Source organism: Rana temporaria, chromosome 8 (assembly GCF_905171775.1).
Source record: "Rana temporaria chromosome 8, aRanTem1.1, whole genome shotgun sequence".
Taxonomy (NCBI): Eukaryota; Metazoa; Chordata; class Amphibia; order Anura; family Ranidae; genus Rana; species Rana temporaria.
In genome coordinates this window covers 155,015,917-155,025,968 of record NC_053496.1, presented here as the reverse complement: position 1 = coordinate 155,025,968, position 10,052 = coordinate 155,015,917, and the positions used below count along the sequence as shown (strand labels likewise).

Below are 10,052 nucleotides of genomic sequence, written 5' to 3'. Positions count from 1 at the left end.
GAGTCTTGAATCTCTTTTTTCCCCCAGTCTCTCTTCCATGCTATCTTCAAGAGAGTTAAGGACAGCCATGGTTATCACCTACGGCCACATCACCCTGAAAGCGCCCGATCTCGTCTGATCTCGGAGGCTAAGCAGGGTCGGGCCTGGTTAGTACCTGGATGGGAGACCGCCAGGGAATACCAGGTACTGTAGGCTTTGTTGTTGTGGTGGAGTCCTTGAATCTCTTTTTTTCCCCAGTCTTTCTTCCATGCTATCTTCAAGAGAGTTAAGGACAGCCATGCTTATCGCCTACGGCCACATCACCCTGAAAGCGCCCGATCTCGTCTGATCTCGGAGGCTAAGCAGGGTCGGGCCTGGTTAGTACCTGGATGGGAGACCGTCTGGGAATACCAGGTGCTGTAGGCTTTTTTTGCTTGTCGTGGTGGAGTCTTGAATCTCTTTTTTCCCCCAGTCTTTCTTCCATGCTATCTTCAAGAGAGTTAAGGACAGCCATGGTTATCGCCTACGGCCACATCACCTTGAAAGCGCCCGATCTCGTCTGATCTTGGAGGCTAAGCAAGGTCGGGCCTGGTTAGTACCTGGATGGGAGACCGCCTGAGAATACCAGGTGCTGTAGGCTTTTTTGTTTTGGTTGTTGTGGTGGAGTTCTTGAATCTCTTTTTTTCCCCAGTCTTTCTTCCATGCTATCTTCAAGAGAGTTAAGGACAGCCATGGTTATCGCCTACGGCCACATCACCCTGAAAGTGCCCGATCTCGTCTGATCTCGGAGGCTAAGCAGGGTCGTGCCTGGTTAGTACCTGGATGGGAGACCACCTGGGAATACCAGGTGCTATAGGCTTTTTTGTTTTGGTTGTTGTGGTGGAGTCCTTGAATCTCTTTTTTTCCCCAGTCTTTCTTCCATGCTATCTTCAAGAGAGTTAAGGACAGCCATGGTTATCGCCTATGGCCACATCACCCTGAAAGCGCCCAATCTCGTCTGATCTCGGAGGCTAAGCAGGGTCGGGCCTGGTTAGTACCTGGATGGGAGACCGCCTGGGAATACCAGGTGCTGTAGGCTTTTTTGTTTTGGTGGAGTCTTGAATCTCTTTTTTCCCCCAGTCTTTCTTCCATGCTATCTTCAAGAGAGTTAAGGACAGCCATGGTTATCGCCTACGGCCACATCACCTTGAAAGCGCCCAATCTCATCTGATCTCGGAGGCTAAGCAGGGTCGGGCCTGGTTAGTACCTGGATGGGAGACCGCCTGGGAATACCAGGTGCTGTAGGCTTTTTTGTTTTGGTGGAGTCTTGAATCTCTTTTTTCCCCCAGTCTTTCTTCCATGCTATCTTCAAGAGAGTTAAGGACAGCCATGGTTATCGCCTACGGCCACATCACCTTGAAAGCGCCCGATCTCGTCTGATCTCGGAGGCTAAGCAGGGTCGGGCCTGGTTAGTACCTGGATGGGAGACCGCCTGGGAATACCAGGTGCTGTAGGCTTTTTTGTTTTGGTGGAGTCTTGAATCTCTTTTTTCCCCCAGTCTTTCTTCCATGCTATCTTCAAGAGAGTTAAGGACAGCCATGGTTATCGCCTACGGCCACATCACCTTGAAAGCGCCCGATTTCGTCTGATCTCGGAGGCTAAGCAGGGTCGGGCCTGGTTAGTACCTGGATGGGAGACCGCCTGGGAATACCAGGTGCTGTAGGCTTTTTTGTTTTGGTGGAGTCTTGAATCTCTTTTTTCCCCCAGTCTTTCTTCCATGCTATCTTCAAGAGAGTTAAGGACAGCCATGGTTATCGCCTACGGCCACATCACCTTGAAAGCGCCCGATCTCGTCTGATCTCGGAGGCTAAGCAGGGTCGGGCCTGGTTAGTACCTGGATGGGAGACCGCCTGGGAATACCAGGTGCTGTAGGCTTTTTTGTTTTGGTGGAGTCTTGAATCTCTTTTTTCCCCCAGTCTTTCTTCCATGCTATCTTCAAGAGAGTTAAGGACAGCCATGGTTATCGCCTACGGCCACATCACCTTGAAAGCGCCCGATCTCGTCTGATCTCGGAGGCTAAGCAGGGTCGGGCCTGGTTAGTACCTGGATGGGAGACCGCCTGGGAATACCAGGTGCTGTAGGCTTTTTTGTTTTGGTGGAGTCTTGAATCTCTTTTTTCCCCCAGTCTTTCTTCCATGCTATCTTCAAGAGAGTTAAGGACAGCCATGGTTATCGCCTACGGCCACATCACCTTGAAAGCGCCCGATCTCGTCTGATCTCGGAGGCTAAGCAGGGTCGGGTCTGGTTAGTACCTGGATGGGAGACCACCTGGGAATACCAGGTGCTGTAGGCTTTTTTGTTTTGGTGGAGTCTTGAATCTCTTTTTTCCCCCAGTCTTTCTTCCATGCTATCTTCAAGAGAGTTAAGGACAGCCATGGTTATCGCCTAGGGCCACATCACCTTGAAAGCGCCCGATCTCGTCTGATCTCGGAGGCTAAGCAGGGTCGGGCCTGGTTAGTACCTGGATGGGAGACCGCCTGGGAATACCAGGTGCTGTAGGCTTTTTTGTTTTGGTGGAGTCTTGAATCTCTTTTTTCCCCCAGTCTTTCTTCCATGCTATCTTCAAGAGAGTTAAGGACAGCCATGGTTACCGCCATCGGCCACATCACCTTGAAAGCGCCCGATCTCGTCTGATCTCGGAGGCTAAGCAGGGTCGGGCCTGGTTAGTACCTGGATGGGAGACCGCCTGGGAATACCAGGTGCTGTAGGCTTTTTTGTTTTGGTGGAGTCTTGAATCTCTTTTTTCCCCCAGTCTTTCTTCCATGCTATCTTCAAGAGAGTTAAGGACAGCCATGGTTATCTCCTACGGCCACATCACCTTGAAAGCGCCCGATCTCGTCTGATCTCGGAGGCTAAGCAGGGTCGGGCCTGGTTAGTTCCTGGATGGGAGACCGCCTGGGAATACCAGGTGCTGTAGGCTTTTTTGTTTTGGTGGAGTCTTGAATCTCTTTTTTCCCCCAGTCTTTCTTCCATGCTATCTTCAAGAGAGTTAAGGACAGCCATGGTTATCGCCTACGGCCACATCACCTTGAAAGCGCCCGATCTCGTCTGATCTTGGAGGCTAAGCAGGGTCGGGCCTGGTTAGTACCTGGATGGGAGACCGCCTGGGAATACCAGGTGCTGTAGGCTTTTTTGTTTTGGTGGAGTCTTGAATCTCTTTTTTCCCCCAGTCTTTCTTCCATGCTATCTTCAAGAGAGTTAAGGACAGCCATGGTTATCGCCTACGGCCACATCACCTTGAAAGCGCCCGATCTCATCTGATCTCGGAGGCTAAGCAGGGTTGGGCCTGGTTAGTACCTGGATGGGAGACCGCCTGGGAATACCAGGTGCTGTAGGCTTTTTTGTTTTGGTGGAGTCTTGAATCTCTTTTTTCCCCCAGTCTTTCTTCCATGCTATCTTCAAGAGAGTTAAGGACAGCCATGGTTATCGCCTACGGCCACATCACCTTGAAAGCGCCCGATCTCGTCTGATCTCGGAGGCTAAGCAGGGTCGGGCCTGGTTAGTACCTGGATGGGAGACCGCCTGGGAATACCAGGTGCTGTAGGCTTTTTTGTTTTGGTGGAGTCTTGAATCTCTTTTTTCCCCCAGTCTTTCTTCCATGCTATCTTCAAGAGAGTTAAGGACAGCCATGGTTATCGCCTACGGCCACATCACCTTGAAAGCGCCCGATCTCGTCTGATATCGGAGGCTAAGCAGGGTCGGGCCTGGTTAGTACCTGGATGGGAGACCGCCTGGGAATACCAGGTGCTGTAGGCTTTTTTGTTTTGGTGGAGTCTTGAATCTCTTTTTTCCCCCAGTCTTTCTTCAATGCTATCTTCAAGAGAGTTAAGGACAGCCATGGTTATCGCCTACGGCCACATCACCTTGAAAGCGCCCGATCTCGTCTGATCTCGGAGGCTAAGCAGGGTCGGGCCTGGTTAGTACCTGGATGGGAGACCGCCTGGGAATACCAGGTGCTGTAGGCTTTTTTGTTTTGGTGGAGTCTTGAATCTCTTTTTTCCCCCAGTCTTTCTTCCATGCTATCTTCAAGAGAGTTAAGGACAGCCATGGTTATCGCCTACGGCCACATCACCTTGAAAGCGCCCGATCTCGTCTGATCTCGGAGGCTAAGCAGGGTCGGGCCTGGTTAGTACCTGGATGGGAGACCGCCTGGGAATACCAGGTGCTGTAGGCTTTTTTGTTTTGGTGGAGTCTTGAATCTCTTTTTTCCCCCAGTCTTTCTTCCATGCTATCTTCAAGAGAGTTAAGGACAGCCATGGTTATCGCCTACGGCCACATCACCTTGAAAGCGCCCGATCTCGTCTGATCTCGGAGGCTAAGCAGGGTCGGGCCTGGTTAGTACCTGGATGGGAGACCGCCTGGGAATACCAGGTGCTGTAGGCTTTTTTGTTTTGGTGGAGTCTTGAATCTCTTTTTTCCCCCAGTCTTTCTTCCATGCTATCTTCAAGAGAGTTAAGGACAGCCATGGTTATCGCCTACGGCCACATCACCTTGAAAGCGCCCGATCTCGTCTGATCTCGGAGGCTAAGCAGGGTCGGGCCTGGTTAGTACCTGGATGGGAGACCGCCTGGGAATACCAGGTGCTGTAGGCTTTTTTGTTTTGGTGGAGTCTTGAATCTCTTTTTTCCCCCAGTCTTTCTTCCATGCTATCTTCAAGAGAGTTAAGGACAGCCATGGTTATCGCCTACGGCCACATCACCTTGAAAGCGCCCGATCTCGTCTGATCTCGGAGGCTAAGCAGGGTCGGGCCTGGTTAGTTCCTGGATGGGAGACCGCCTGGGAATACCAGGTGCTGTAGGCTTTTTTGTTTTGGTGGAGTCTTGAATCTCTTTTTTCCCCCAGTCTTTCTTCCATGCTATCTTCAAGAGAGTTAAGGACAGCCATGGCTATCGCCTACGGCCACATCACCTTGAAAGCGCCCGATCTCGTCTGATCTCGGAGGCTAAGCAGGGTCGGGCCTGGTTAGTACCTGGATGGGAGACCGCCTGGGTATACCAGGTGCTGTAGGCTTTTTTGTTTTGGTGGAGTCTTGAATCTCTTTTTTCCCCCAGTCTTTCTTCCATGCTATCTTCAAGAGAGTTAAGGACAGCCATGGTTATCGCCTACGGCCACATCACCTTGAAAGCGCCCGATCTCGTCTGATCTCGGAGGCTAAGCAGGGTCGGGCCTGGTTAGTACCTGGATGGGAGACCGCCTGGGAATACCAGGTGCTGTAGGCATTTTTGTTTTGGTGGAGTCTTGAATCTCTTTTTTCCCCCAGTCTTTCTTCCATGCTATCTTCAAGAGAGTTAAGGACAGCCATGGTTATCGCCTACGGCCACATCACCTTGAAAGCGCCCGATCTCGTCTGATCTCGGAGGCTAAGCAGGGTCGGGCCTGGTTAGTACCTGGATGGGAGACCGCCTGGGAATACCAGGTGCTGTAGGCATTTTTGTTTTGGTGGAGTCTTGAATCTCTTTTTTCCCCCAGTCTTTCTTCCATGCTATCTTCAAGAGAGTTAAGGACAGCCATGGTTATCGCCTACGGCCACATCACCTTGAAAGCGCCCGATCTCGTCTGATCTCGGAGGCTAAGCAGGGTCGGGCCTGGTTAGTACCTGGATGGGAGACCGCCTGGGAATACCAGGTGCTGTAGGCTTTTTTGTTTTGGTGGAGTCTTGAATCTCTTTTTTCCCCCAGTCTTTCTTCCATGCTATCTTCAAGAGAGTTAAGGACAGCCATGGTTATCGCCTACGGCCACATCACCTTGAAAGCGCCCGATCTCGTCTGATCTCGGAGGCTAAGCAGGGTCGGGCCTGGTTAGTACCTGGATGGGAGACCGCCTGGGAATACCAGGTGCTGTAGGCTTTTTTGTTTTGGTGGAGTCTTGAATCTCTTTTTTCCCCCAGTCTTTCTTCCATGCTATCTTCAAGAGAGTTAAGGACAGCCATGGTTATCGCCTACGGCCACATCACCTTGAAAGCGCCCGATCTCGTCTGATCTCGGAGGCTAAGCAGGGTCGGGCCTGGTTAGTACCTGGATGGGAGACCGCCTGGGAATACCAGGTGCTGTAGGCTTTTTTGTTTTGGTGGAGTCTTGAATCTCTTTTTTCCCCCAGTCTTTCTTCCATGCTATCTTCAAGAGAGTTAAGGACAGCCATGGTTATCGCCTACGGCCACATCACCTTGAAAGCGCCCGATCTCGTCTGATCTCGGAGGCTAAGCAGGGTCGGGCCTGGTTAGTACCTGGATGGGAGACCGCCTGGGAATACCAGGTGCTGTAGGCTTTTTTGTTTTGGTGGAGTCTTGAATCTCTTTTTTCCCCCAGTCTTTCTTCCATGCTATCTTCAAGAGAGTTAAGGACAGCCATGGTTATCGCCTACGGCCACATCACCTTGAAAGCGCCCGATCTCGTCTGATCTCGGAGGCTAAGCAGGGTCGGGCCTGGTTAGTACCTGGATGGGAGACCGCCTGGGAATACCAGGTGCTGTAGGCTTTTTTGTTTTGGTGGAGTCTTGAATCTCTTTTTTCCCCCAGTCTTTCTTCCATGCTATCTTCAAGAGAGTTAAGGACAGCCATGGTTATCGCCTACGGCCACATCACCTTGAAAGCGCCCGATCTCGTCTGATCTCGGAGGCTAAGCAGGGTCGGGCCTGGTTAGTACCTGGATGGGAGACCGCCTGGGAATACCAGGTGCTGTAGGCTTTTTTGTTTTGGTGGAGTCTTGAATCTCTTTTTTCCCCCAGTCTTTCTTCCATGCTATCTTCAAGAGAGTTAAGGACAGCCATGGTTATCGCCTACGGCCACATCACCTTGAAAGCGCCCGATCTCGTCTGATCTCGGAGGCTAAGCAGGGTCGGGCCTGGTTAGTACCTGGATGGGAGACCGCCTGGGAATACCAGGTGCTGTAGGCTTTTTTGTTTTGGTGGAGTCTTGAATCTCTTTTTTCCCCCAGTCTTTCTTCCATGCTATCTTCAAGAGAGTTAAGGACAGCCATGGTTATCGCCTACGGCCACATCACCTTGAAAGCGCCCGATCTCGTCTGATCTCGGAGGCTAAGCAGGGTCGGGCCTGGTTAGTACCTGGATGGGAGACCGCCTGGGAATACCAGGTGCTGTAGGCTTTTTTGTTTTGGTGGAGTCTTGAATCTCTTTTTTCCCCCAGTCTTTCTTCCATGCTATCTTCAAGAGAGTTAAGGACAGCCATGGTTATCGCCTACGGCCACAGCACCTTGAAAGCGCCCGATCTCGTCTGATCTCGGAGGCTAAGCAGGGTCGGGCCTGGTTAGTACCTGGATGGGAGACCGCCTGGGAATACCAGGTGCTGTAGGCTTTTTTGTTTTGGTGGAGTCTTGAATCTCTTTTTTCCCCCAGTCTTTCTTCCATGCTATCTTCAAGAGAGTTAAGGACAGCCATGGTTATCGCCTACGGCCACATCACCTTGAAAGCGCCCGATCTCGTCTGATCTCGGAGGCTAAGCAGGGTCGGGCCTGGTTAGTACCTGGATGGGAGACCGCCTGGGAATACCAGGTGCTGTAGGCTTTTTTGTTTTGGTGGAGTCTTGAATCTCTTTTTTCCCCCAGTCTTTCTTCCATGCTATCTTCAAGAGAGTTAAGGACAGCCATGGTTATCGCCTACGGCCACATCACCTTGAAAGCGCCCGATCTCGTCTGATCTCGGAGGCTAAGCAGGGTCGGGCCTGGTTAGTACCTGGATGGGAGACCGCCTGGGAATACCAGGTGCTGTAGGCTTTTTTGTTTTGGTGGAGTCTTGAATCTCTTTTTTCCCCCAGTCTTTCTTCCATGCTATCTTCAAGAGAGTTAAGGACAGCCATGGTTATCGCCTACGGCCACATCACCTTGAAAGCGCCCGATCTCGTCTGATCTCGGAGGCTAAGCAGGGTCGGGCCTGGTTAGTACCTGGATGGGAGACCGCCTGGGAATACCAGGTGCTGTAGGCTTTTTTGTTTTGGTGGAGTCTTGAATCTCTTTTTTCCCCCAGTCTTTCTTCCATGCTATCTTCAAGAGAGTTAAGGACAGCCATGGTTATCGCCTACGGCCACATCACCTTGAAAGCGCCCGATCTCGTCTGATCTCGGAGGCTAAGCAGGGTCGGGCCTGGTTAGTACCTGGATGGGAGACCGCCTGGGAATACCAGGTGCTGTAGGCTTTTTTGTTTTGGTGGAGTCTTGAATCTCTTTTTTCCCCCAGTCTTTCTTCCATGCTATCTTCAAGAGAGTTAAGGACAGCCATGGTTATCGCCTACGGCCACATCACCTTGAAAGCGCCCGATCTCGTCTGATCTCGGAGGCTAAGCAGGGTCGGGCCTGGTTAGTACCTGGATGGGAGACCGCCTGGGAATACCAGGTGCTGTAGGCTTTTTTGTTTTGGTGGAGTCTTGAATCTCTTTTTTCCCCCAGTCTTTCTTCCATGCTATCTTCAAGAGAGTTAAGGACAGCCATGGTTATCGCCTACGGCCACATCACCTTGAAAGCGCCCGATCTCGTCTGATCTCGGAGGCTAAGCAGGGTCGGGCCTGGTTAGTACCTGGATGGGAGACCGCCTGGGAATACCAGGTGCTGTAGGCTTTTTTGTTTTGGTGGAGTCTTGAATCTCTTTTTTCCCCCAGTCTTTCTTCCATGCTATCTTCAAGAGAGTTAAGGACAGCCATGGTTATCGCCTACGGCCACATCACCTTGAAAGCGCCCGATCTCGTCTGATCTCGGAGGCTAAGCAGGGTCGGGCCTGGTTAGTACCTGGATGGGAGACCGCCTGGGAATACCAGGTGCTGTAGGCTTTTTTGTTTTGGTGGAGTCTTGAATCTCTTTTTTCCCCCAGTCTTTCTTCCATGCTATCTTCAAGAGAGTTAAGGACAGCCATGGTTATCGCCTACGGCCACATCACCTTGAAAGCGCCCGATCTCGTCTGATCTCGGAGGCTAAGCAGGGTCGGGCCTGGTTAGTACCTGGATGGGAGACCGCCTGGGAATACCAGGTGCTGTAGGCTTTTTTGTTTTGGTGGAGTCTTGAATCTCTTTTTTCCCCCAGTCTTTCTTCCATGCTATCTTCAAGAGAGTTAAGGACAGCCATGGTTATCGCCTACGGCCACATCACCTTGAAAGCGCCCGATCTCGTCTGATCTCGGAGGCTAAGCAGGGTCGGGCCTGGTTAGTACCTGGATGGGAGACCGCCTGGGAATACCAGGTGCTGTAGGCTTTTTTGTTTTGGTGGAGTCTTGAATCTCTTTTTTCCCCCAGTCTTTCTTCCATGCTATCTTCAAGAGAGTTAAGGACAGCCATGGTTATCGCCTACGGCCACATCACCTTGAAAGCGCCCGATCTCGTCTGATCTCGGAGGCTAAGCAGGGTCGGGCCTGGTTAGTACCTGGATGGGAGACCGCCTGGGAATACCAGGTGCTGTAGGCTTTTTTGTTTTGGTGGAGTCTTGAATCTCTTTTTTCCCCCAGTCTTTCTTCCATGCTATCTTCAAGAGAGTTAAGGACAGCCATGGTTATCGCCTACGGCCACATCACCTTGAAAGCGCCCGATCTCGTCTGATCTCGGAGGCTAAGCAGGGTCGGGCCTGGTTAGTACCTGGATGGGAGACCGCCTGGGAATACCAGGTGCTGTAGGCTTTTTTGTTTTGGTGGAGTCTTGAATCTCTTTTTTCCCCCAGTCTTTCTTCCATGCTATCTTCAAGAGAGTTAAGGACAGCCATGGTTATCGCCTACGGCCACATCACCTTGAAAGCGCCCGATCTCGTCTGATCTCGGAGGCTAAGCAGGGTCGGGCCTGGTTAGTACCTGGATGGGAGACCCGCCTGGGAATACCAGGTGCTGTAGGCTTTTTTGTTTTGGTGGAGTCTTGAATCTCTTTTTTCCCCCAGTCTTTCTTCCATGCTATCTTCAAGAGAGTTAAGGACAGCCATGGTTATCGCCTACGGCCACATCACCTTGAAAGCGCCCGATCTCGTCTGATCTCGGAGGCTAAGCAGGGTCGGGCCTGGTTAGTACCTGGATGGGAGACCGCCTGGGAATACCAGGTGCTGTAGGCTTTTTTGT

General features: G+C 51.5%; 48 non-coding genes across 48 annotated transcripts; all 48 read left to right on the top strand.

Annotated features, from left to right (window-relative positions):
• Nucleotides 1-76: 76 nt before the first annotated feature.
• Nucleotides 77-195, top strand: LOC120912148. Its single transcript, XR_005742906.1, has one exon. It is a non-coding gene; the product is annotated as a 5S ribosomal RNA (ribosomal RNA).
• Nucleotides 196-286: 91 nt separating this feature from the next.
• On the top strand, nt 287-405 carry LOC120912635. The gene has a single exon (XR_005743165.1). It is a non-coding gene; the product is annotated as a 5S ribosomal RNA (ribosomal RNA).
• Nucleotides 406-500: 95 nt separating this feature from the next.
• LOC120912090 lies at nt 501-619 on the top strand. The gene has a single exon (XR_005742850.1). It is a non-coding gene; the product is annotated as a 5S ribosomal RNA (ribosomal RNA).
• Nucleotides 620-719: 100 nt separating this feature from the next.
• On the top strand, nt 720-838 carry LOC120912127. Its single transcript, XR_005742887.1, has one exon. It is a non-coding gene; the product is annotated as a 5S ribosomal RNA (ribosomal RNA).
• Nucleotides 839-938: 100 nt separating this feature from the next.
• On the top strand, nt 939-1,057 carry LOC120912096. The gene has a single exon (XR_005742856.1). It is a non-coding gene; the product is annotated as a 5S ribosomal RNA (ribosomal RNA).
• Nucleotides 1,058-1,147: 90 nt separating this feature from the next.
• On the top strand, nt 1,148-1,266 carry LOC120912046. Its single transcript, XR_005742809.1, has one exon. It is a non-coding gene; the product is annotated as a 5S ribosomal RNA (ribosomal RNA).
• A 90-nt stretch (nt 1,267-1,356) lies between these two features.
• On the top strand, nt 1,357-1,475 carry LOC120911243. Its single transcript, XR_005742032.1, has one exon. It is a non-coding gene; the product is annotated as a 5S ribosomal RNA (ribosomal RNA).
• A 90-nt stretch (nt 1,476-1,565) lies between these two features.
• LOC120911985 lies at nt 1,566-1,684 on the top strand. The gene has a single exon (XR_005742751.1). It is a non-coding gene; the product is annotated as a 5S ribosomal RNA (ribosomal RNA).
• A 90-nt stretch (nt 1,685-1,774) lies between these two features.
• Nucleotides 1,775-1,893, top strand: LOC120911242. Its single transcript, XR_005742031.1, has one exon. It is a non-coding gene; the product is annotated as a 5S ribosomal RNA (ribosomal RNA).
• A 90-nt stretch (nt 1,894-1,983) lies between these two features.
• Nucleotides 1,984-2,102, top strand: LOC120911240. The gene has a single exon (XR_005742029.1). It is a non-coding gene; the product is annotated as a 5S ribosomal RNA (ribosomal RNA).
• Nucleotides 2,103-2,192: 90 nt separating this feature from the next.
• LOC120911992 lies at nt 2,193-2,311 on the top strand. Its single transcript, XR_005742758.1, has one exon. It is a non-coding gene; the product is annotated as a 5S ribosomal RNA (ribosomal RNA).
• Nucleotides 2,312-2,401: 90 nt separating this feature from the next.
• Nucleotides 2,402-2,520, top strand: LOC120912024. The gene has a single exon (XR_005742788.1). It is a non-coding gene; the product is annotated as a 5S ribosomal RNA (ribosomal RNA).
• Nucleotides 2,521-2,610: 90 nt separating this feature from the next.
• LOC120912124 lies at nt 2,611-2,729 on the top strand. Its single transcript, XR_005742884.1, has one exon. It is a non-coding gene; the product is annotated as a 5S ribosomal RNA (ribosomal RNA).
• Nucleotides 2,730-2,819: 90 nt separating this feature from the next.
• Nucleotides 2,820-2,938, top strand: LOC120912196. The gene has a single exon (XR_005742952.1). It is a non-coding gene; the product is annotated as a 5S ribosomal RNA (ribosomal RNA).
• Nucleotides 2,939-3,028: 90 nt separating this feature from the next.
• On the top strand, nt 3,029-3,147 carry LOC120912018. Its single transcript, XR_005742782.1, has one exon. It is a non-coding gene; the product is annotated as a 5S ribosomal RNA (ribosomal RNA).
• A 90-nt stretch (nt 3,148-3,237) lies between these two features.
• On the top strand, nt 3,238-3,356 carry LOC120911165. The gene has a single exon (XR_005741958.1). It is a non-coding gene; the product is annotated as a 5S ribosomal RNA (ribosomal RNA).
• A 90-nt stretch (nt 3,357-3,446) lies between these two features.
• Nucleotides 3,447-3,565, top strand: LOC120911239. The gene has a single exon (XR_005742028.1). It is a non-coding gene; the product is annotated as a 5S ribosomal RNA (ribosomal RNA).
• Nucleotides 3,566-3,655: 90 nt separating this feature from the next.
• LOC120912055 lies at nt 3,656-3,774 on the top strand. The gene has a single exon (XR_005742817.1). It is a non-coding gene; the product is annotated as a 5S ribosomal RNA (ribosomal RNA).
• Nucleotides 3,775-3,864: 90 nt separating this feature from the next.
• On the top strand, nt 3,865-3,983 carry LOC120911238. Its single transcript, XR_005742027.1, has one exon. It is a non-coding gene; the product is annotated as a 5S ribosomal RNA (ribosomal RNA).
• A 90-nt stretch (nt 3,984-4,073) lies between these two features.
• On the top strand, nt 4,074-4,192 carry LOC120911237. Its single transcript, XR_005742026.1, has one exon. It is a non-coding gene; the product is annotated as a 5S ribosomal RNA (ribosomal RNA).
• A 90-nt stretch (nt 4,193-4,282) lies between these two features.
• On the top strand, nt 4,283-4,401 carry LOC120911236. Its single transcript, XR_005742025.1, has one exon. It is a non-coding gene; the product is annotated as a 5S ribosomal RNA (ribosomal RNA).
• Nucleotides 4,402-4,491: 90 nt separating this feature from the next.
• LOC120911235 lies at nt 4,492-4,610 on the top strand. Its single transcript, XR_005742024.1, has one exon. It is a non-coding gene; the product is annotated as a 5S ribosomal RNA (ribosomal RNA).
• A 90-nt stretch (nt 4,611-4,700) lies between these two features.
• LOC120912066 lies at nt 4,701-4,819 on the top strand. Its single transcript, XR_005742828.1, has one exon. It is a non-coding gene; the product is annotated as a 5S ribosomal RNA (ribosomal RNA).
• A 90-nt stretch (nt 4,820-4,909) lies between these two features.
• LOC120912050 lies at nt 4,910-5,028 on the top strand. The gene has a single exon (XR_005742813.1). It is a non-coding gene; the product is annotated as a 5S ribosomal RNA (ribosomal RNA).
• A 90-nt stretch (nt 5,029-5,118) lies between these two features.
• On the top strand, nt 5,119-5,237 carry LOC120911858. Its single transcript, XR_005742627.1, has one exon. It is a non-coding gene; the product is annotated as a 5S ribosomal RNA (ribosomal RNA).
• A 90-nt stretch (nt 5,238-5,327) lies between these two features.
• Nucleotides 5,328-5,446, top strand: LOC120911857. Its single transcript, XR_005742626.1, has one exon. It is a non-coding gene; the product is annotated as a 5S ribosomal RNA (ribosomal RNA).
• Nucleotides 5,447-5,536: 90 nt separating this feature from the next.
• On the top strand, nt 5,537-5,655 carry LOC120911234. The gene has a single exon (XR_005742023.1). It is a non-coding gene; the product is annotated as a 5S ribosomal RNA (ribosomal RNA).
• Nucleotides 5,656-5,745: 90 nt separating this feature from the next.
• On the top strand, nt 5,746-5,864 carry LOC120911233. The gene has a single exon (XR_005742022.1). It is a non-coding gene; the product is annotated as a 5S ribosomal RNA (ribosomal RNA).
• Nucleotides 5,865-5,954: 90 nt separating this feature from the next.
• LOC120911232 lies at nt 5,955-6,073 on the top strand. The gene has a single exon (XR_005742021.1). It is a non-coding gene; the product is annotated as a 5S ribosomal RNA (ribosomal RNA).
• A 90-nt stretch (nt 6,074-6,163) lies between these two features.
• On the top strand, nt 6,164-6,282 carry LOC120911230. Its single transcript, XR_005742020.1, has one exon. It is a non-coding gene; the product is annotated as a 5S ribosomal RNA (ribosomal RNA).
• A 90-nt stretch (nt 6,283-6,372) lies between these two features.
• On the top strand, nt 6,373-6,491 carry LOC120911228. Its single transcript, XR_005742018.1, has one exon. It is a non-coding gene; the product is annotated as a 5S ribosomal RNA (ribosomal RNA).
• Nucleotides 6,492-6,581: 90 nt separating this feature from the next.
• On the top strand, nt 6,582-6,700 carry LOC120911227. The gene has a single exon (XR_005742017.1). It is a non-coding gene; the product is annotated as a 5S ribosomal RNA (ribosomal RNA).
• A 90-nt stretch (nt 6,701-6,790) lies between these two features.
• Nucleotides 6,791-6,909, top strand: LOC120911226. Its single transcript, XR_005742016.1, has one exon. It is a non-coding gene; the product is annotated as a 5S ribosomal RNA (ribosomal RNA).
• Nucleotides 6,910-6,999: 90 nt separating this feature from the next.
• LOC120911225 lies at nt 7,000-7,118 on the top strand. The gene has a single exon (XR_005742015.1). It is a non-coding gene; the product is annotated as a 5S ribosomal RNA (ribosomal RNA).
• Nucleotides 7,119-7,208: 90 nt separating this feature from the next.
• LOC120911958 lies at nt 7,209-7,327 on the top strand. Its single transcript, XR_005742725.1, has one exon. It is a non-coding gene; the product is annotated as a 5S ribosomal RNA (ribosomal RNA).
• A 90-nt stretch (nt 7,328-7,417) lies between these two features.
• On the top strand, nt 7,418-7,536 carry LOC120911224. The gene has a single exon (XR_005742014.1). It is a non-coding gene; the product is annotated as a 5S ribosomal RNA (ribosomal RNA).
• Nucleotides 7,537-7,626: 90 nt separating this feature from the next.
• Nucleotides 7,627-7,745, top strand: LOC120911223. The gene has a single exon (XR_005742013.1). It is a non-coding gene; the product is annotated as a 5S ribosomal RNA (ribosomal RNA).
• Nucleotides 7,746-7,835: 90 nt separating this feature from the next.
• Nucleotides 7,836-7,954, top strand: LOC120911222. The gene has a single exon (XR_005742012.1). It is a non-coding gene; the product is annotated as a 5S ribosomal RNA (ribosomal RNA).
• A 90-nt stretch (nt 7,955-8,044) lies between these two features.
• On the top strand, nt 8,045-8,163 carry LOC120911221. The gene has a single exon (XR_005742011.1). It is a non-coding gene; the product is annotated as a 5S ribosomal RNA (ribosomal RNA).
• Nucleotides 8,164-8,253: 90 nt separating this feature from the next.
• Nucleotides 8,254-8,372, top strand: LOC120911220. Its single transcript, XR_005742010.1, has one exon. It is a non-coding gene; the product is annotated as a 5S ribosomal RNA (ribosomal RNA).
• A 90-nt stretch (nt 8,373-8,462) lies between these two features.
• LOC120911219 lies at nt 8,463-8,581 on the top strand. The gene has a single exon (XR_005742009.1). It is a non-coding gene; the product is annotated as a 5S ribosomal RNA (ribosomal RNA).
• A 90-nt stretch (nt 8,582-8,671) lies between these two features.
• On the top strand, nt 8,672-8,790 carry LOC120911217. The gene has a single exon (XR_005742007.1). It is a non-coding gene; the product is annotated as a 5S ribosomal RNA (ribosomal RNA).
• A 90-nt stretch (nt 8,791-8,880) lies between these two features.
• Nucleotides 8,881-8,999, top strand: LOC120911216. Its single transcript, XR_005742006.1, has one exon. It is a non-coding gene; the product is annotated as a 5S ribosomal RNA (ribosomal RNA).
• Nucleotides 9,000-9,089: 90 nt separating this feature from the next.
• LOC120911215 lies at nt 9,090-9,208 on the top strand. The gene has a single exon (XR_005742005.1). It is a non-coding gene; the product is annotated as a 5S ribosomal RNA (ribosomal RNA).
• Nucleotides 9,209-9,298: 90 nt separating this feature from the next.
• LOC120911214 lies at nt 9,299-9,417 on the top strand. The gene has a single exon (XR_005742004.1). It is a non-coding gene; the product is annotated as a 5S ribosomal RNA (ribosomal RNA).
• A 90-nt stretch (nt 9,418-9,507) lies between these two features.
• On the top strand, nt 9,508-9,626 carry LOC120911213. Its single transcript, XR_005742003.1, has one exon. It is a non-coding gene; the product is annotated as a 5S ribosomal RNA (ribosomal RNA).
• Nucleotides 9,627-9,716: 90 nt separating this feature from the next.
• Nucleotides 9,717-9,836, top strand: LOC120912107. The gene has a single exon (XR_005742867.1). It is a non-coding gene; the product is annotated as a 5S ribosomal RNA (ribosomal RNA).
• A 90-nt stretch (nt 9,837-9,926) lies between these two features.
• On the top strand, nt 9,927-10,045 carry LOC120911212. The gene has a single exon (XR_005742002.1). It is a non-coding gene; the product is annotated as a 5S ribosomal RNA (ribosomal RNA).
• The last annotated feature ends 7 nt before the right edge of the window (nt 10,046-10,052 follow it).